This window comes from Glycine max, chromosome 14 (assembly GCF_000004515.6).
Source record: "Glycine max cultivar Williams 82 chromosome 14, Glycine_max_v4.0, whole genome shotgun sequence".
Lineage (NCBI taxonomy): Eukaryota > Viridiplantae > Streptophyta > Magnoliopsida > Fabales > Fabaceae > Glycine > Glycine max.
In genome coordinates this window covers 13,561,098-13,566,419 of record NC_038250.2, presented here as the reverse complement: position 1 = coordinate 13,566,419, position 5,322 = coordinate 13,561,098, and the positions used below count along the sequence as shown (strand labels likewise).

General features: G+C 31.8%; 1 pseudogene; it reads right to left on the bottom strand.

The window, feature by feature from the left end:
• Positions 1–1,099: 1,099 nt before the first annotated feature.
• Positions 1,100–4,852, bottom strand: LOC106795795 (ethylene-responsive transcription factor ERF060-like; annotated as a pseudogene).
• Between the last annotated feature and the right edge of the window lie 470 nt (positions 4,853–5,322).

The following is a 5,322-nucleotide window of genomic DNA, read 5'->3' as shown; positions in this document are numbered from 1 at the left end:
ATTCTTCACATACATAATATATGACTTGGTAACCGGTATACACACTATTTTTCTCCAAGACTAATTTTCTTAACACCTTGAACTTGTAAGTTCAAGTTTTTTGTGTCTGCGTGTGGGAAGGATAAAATGTAAAATTAAGTTATCAGCTTATATTGCCAACTTAATGATGCAAAATCAAGAAAACATATATATTTAGTAAGTTAAGGAGAGGGAATTATAAGGTAGATTGGATGATTAAGAAGAAAGAAAAAAAAAGAAAAAATTATGGAATTGATTTTTTTACTAACAAAATTAATATTCTAACAATTAATATTTATCAAGAAAAAATTAAGTTAACTAACGTTATATCTTATAATAAAAAATGAAAACTATCAATAAGAATCATTCAACCACAACATATATTAACACTCCCTCTTCCCCTTTTCCTTTCATTGCTCATCAACCATTTACTAGAGCCTAGAGCTTTTCATTATGGTATTATACACACAATCTATTCTCTGCTACAAGGGAAGCAAGAGTAGCTTGAGGTGTATCAAGCCAGAGCAACAAAGTTATGCATATTTTACATCGTTATAAACTACTTTAATTATTATGTTATTTAATAACTACTTATTAAATAATTTTATTGTAAAATCTACAATTTGATTATATATATAATCAAGATTGTTATATCATTAAAAAATATTTATTATTCCATTAAATTACATCAAATTGATGTAATATATACTTTTAAAATAAATGAAAATAAATACTCTTTAATTACGTACTTATATTTATTTAATCACGAGCATCAACTGCCTTGTATCTAGAAAGAGCATCCAATATAAAAACTTGACCCCATCTAGCATGTGAAACAAATGTAAGCATTGTTAGGTTAATGAGCCAATATGTGATCATAGATGAATGAAGATAAGCCAAGATGTCAAATTAAATTGTTTCCAATTTTAATTATGTTAGCAAATATATAGCAAACTTACTATTAAGGAGTTTCGACCGTGCGTGAATCCTCATTTCCTGATGTAATAGAAGTAAAAAAAAAACAAAACCACATAGATAATCTAGTTGATATATACAAATAAAAAGAAGGATAATTAAAAGACAAAGATAACTTACAGAATTAGGAATAAAACCTATCTAGAAATAGAGATTTGATCCTATTATAGACCAAAGAAACTAGTTGTAAGCTTGTATAGTGTTCAGAAAGATATAGATAATCTAATAGAAAAATAGGACTTGAAGTGGAAGCTAAAGGGAAAGCATACCTTTAATGCTGAATAGTATGATGAAATGATACCACATTTCCTGTAACAGCCGTTAGAGTATCCTTGATACTATCTGTGCCACGAATCAATAACAAAAGGCATTTCATCTCGTGATCAGCTATTATTGTAAAAGTTGGTTTGAAAATCTCCATAACAAGAAGTTAATTAAGTGCAATCAAATAAAATTGAAAAGTATTCATTTTAAAGAAGAAATGAGAATATATATATATATATATATATATATATATATATATATATATATATATATATATATATATATATATATTTTGTTAACTAAAAAGTATCCATTTTAAATAAAAAATGTTTAGACTAATTAACCTTTTGGCTAAGAAACTGGCGCTTAAACTTATATAACACACTAGATGAACTGATAACTAGTTAACTGTTGTAACTTGTAACTACCTAACTAGTGGGTATCTATCAGACTTCTAGCTAGCAGAGATTCAAGATTATAATGGTGGTAAAATTGGAGTGCATTAAAGACACACTATGTATAGAAACCATCTTAACTCCAGAAAAAACAGTAACATCCAAATTTCTGAGTCCACAACCTCTATTGGTTAAAGACACTTATTGGCATACCTATCTATATTAATTTCTTTTACAAAAAAGAAAAATAAAATTGAGCAGGATGTCCTCAATTCCGGACTAATATATAAAAAAGTTTTATCAGCTCTCCTATATGCATGGTCAGATATATTTACAAGTAAAGTAAGGACAGGACCCAATATTCATGACTAATTTCTTTTCTTCAGAATATTATTGAAGAACAAAACAAAAAATAAGATGGAAACTAGAGAGAGAAAATTGAAAGAATAGAACTGAATTGTTGAAGATTGAAGAACATAAAATTGAGAATAGAACCCCCCCCCCCCCCCCCCCAAGGATTTCCCCTTCAAAAAGGATATCTCCTTTCTCACTAACTATCAAATTCACAAAATGCCCTCCTTCAATGTAATTTCCTCTATTTATAACCAATCTCTTCTAACTAGGCCAACTAACTAACTAACCATTGTTATTATTCAACTCACATTATATTTCCTAACAATGAAGAACATATAGACAATGGTGGCTATATATTGTATTTCTATTCTACTAGGATCTTACAACCCATGCTATAATTCCACCATTTGTGTTTCTTCCCCCCTTCCGCTCCTACATTGGATCTCATGACAACCTTGAGACATCTTACATGACATTCACACCATGTTTTGAAATATAATGTTTCAGCTGTATTCAAATTTCAAAAGCATAACTTGTGGATTACCTCTTTGTAAACATCAATTGGAAGAGGCAATCTAAGATATGCAATCCATGCTTTAGTAAATTTTAGCTTCATCTTTTTGGCAATTTTGGCTACTGACAATACCTATACATGTAAAATGAAAATTAAGTAGACAATAAAAAAAGAAAAACCACACAAACAATTACAAGAGTTTTTAAATGAGAAAGCCCTTTAATATATAAATTCATTAAAATGAAGATAAGAAAACTACTAGGGAATTGGAGGGCAACATTGGGTTCTCGTTCTCGACCTTAAAATCCTCAAACTCAGGATAAACATATTCAACGTTCAATTTTGCCACGCCAGACTCCACCTCTGCTAGCTCAGTAGCGTGTATAACAGGCTTCACGTCTTTGACAAAGCAACACGACTTTTCCTCTTGTTTCACCAAGCTTTTGCAAATAGCTTGCAGCTTCGAATCCACGGAAGAAGGTAGAGGCCTGTAATCTTCGAACTCACCGAAAACAAACGCTTCGTGGTGTCGTAGATGAGGGAAATTGAGACGCGCAAACTTGCCTCTGAGCTTAAACGCAGTGTTGTCGTACACTAATGCTGCTTCCTCTATGGTGTCGAATGTTCCGAGCCAAAGACGCGTGCGGTTCTTGGGGAGACTGATTTCGGTGACCCACTTGCCCCAATGCCGTTGCCGCACCCTGCGGTAGAGCTTCGCGGTTTTCGTGGCCATGCTGGCGTGTTTCATATGGACGTATTTTGGGCCTAGGTGGGCTTGGCCTTGGGCCACGTACTGCTACTGAATGTGGATTTGGGCTTGAATGTGGAGAATTTGGTTTGGGGTGAGTTGGTTAAGCCTGATTTGGTTGGAGGAGGGGAGAAAATTAGATGGAATAAGAGGAGAAGAGTGTGATTCGCATGAAGAAGAAGAAGAAGAAGAAGAGGTAGAGAAATAATCACTTTTCATAAAAGGCATAAGTGCTTTCATCAACTCTTCACTATACAGATCTAGGAAACCCGGTACGATGTTGTTGTTGTACATGTCTATAGCAGTTCCCCTATTTTACGATATTCAATTTTAAGGTCGAGAACGAGAACCCAATGAGAAGATGCTTTAGGTTTTGTGTGTGGTGGGGAAGGTTTGGAGGGGAAGAGTGGGGTGCAGTGTCATACGAAGCTAGGGTTAGTAATTATAAAGGAAGGAATATGAAGGCAGTTTTTTCTTGAAACCCATCGTCATTTAAGTTTTCAATAATTACAGAAATACCACCGTGTCACATTCTAAGATAGTCTTTCATAACCGTCTTAGAATGTGCGTCATAAAAATAAAATACAGTGATCTTAAGTACAAAAATACCACTGCGTCACATTCTAAGACGATTTTCGTATAACTGTCTTAGAATGTGCATCGTAAAAAACAAGTTTTTTAGTAATGTGTTGGGTAATTGCCCGTACAAGTTTTTTTTTTTACATGAATATATTTCATAATTTTTATTTTCCCCCAACAAAAAATTGATATTTCCCCCTGAAACAATTGTATTTTTTAAATAAATATAAAAAATTATAAAAGATAAAACAGAGAATAAATTGGTTTTAAATTTACCATTTCACCTTTTTAATCTTTTATAATATTGACAATAAGAAAATTCATATAATATTTTTAAAATATGTAAATGGGTAAAAAAAAATTATAATTTGTAAAAGTAAGGTATTTTTGAACTTTTTTTGTTATAACATTGTATATTTAGTGAAAGTTTATAATATTTTTCTATGAAAATATTTTAAATTACTCATCTGTCCCACTAAAATTTTTTTGGATCTACCACTGTGTGCAATAATGTTTTATTACTGAGCTAATGAATTTGAAACTACATACATTTATTGAGTTAATAAATTATGTAAATAAATTATATATATATATATATATATATATATATATATATATATATATATATATATATATTATTGATTAAGGATGTCATAAAGTATCGAAACTAATATTTTTATTATGTACATAATTAAAGCATAGGTAAAATCTATAATAATCTAATAAAAGAGAAGCCCCATGAAATCCCTATTGTGCCCATACCTAGAATTTTGACACGTGGCACTTTTCCTGGTTTTTTGGTCTTTTTGCCCTTGCATTTCCCACTCTGCTGCTTCTCCCACATGTATGATTTTCCAGCCTTCTTCGGTCATGTCGTTTGAACCTGCTCCCGTTTATCTCTTGCTTCTTCACTTTTGTATCATCGTTGATCTCTTCGGTCTTCACTTTTGTTTGTTCTTCAGGCCAGTTTCCATCATTCTCCACTTTGGTTTTGTTGCTATGCATTTTTTCAAAGGCAGACGAGGTTTTGCTTTTCTTGCCCTGCTGTTCTCATGCATGTTTACTTTTCATTCTCATGCATGTTTACTTTTTGTTTTTCAGTGTTTTTGGTCCCTTTGCTATTGTACATTTTTTGTTAGGTGGAGAAGTTTTAACTTTTGTTTCCTTTGCAAGGTCAACAACGAAGAAGAATCCAACAGCCACGACTTTAGTTTGTTAACGAGCTCAGTTTTCACCTATAATACGGTATTCTTTTTCCATTAAATGTTCTTTTCTTGATTATTTTGTTGGTTTGGTTTGTTCCTAGTTAAAGCGCTCCGACATCGAGGGTAAAAGTTATCTCTGTTTGCCTACTGTTGTTATTGTTGTTCGTTTAGAATTTTTGAGATGTTAACTCAACATTAAGAATGTGCTTCGATAGCTAATTACTAGCATTAGTTTTTTTTTTCTTACAAAACAATATCCATTTAGGGTTT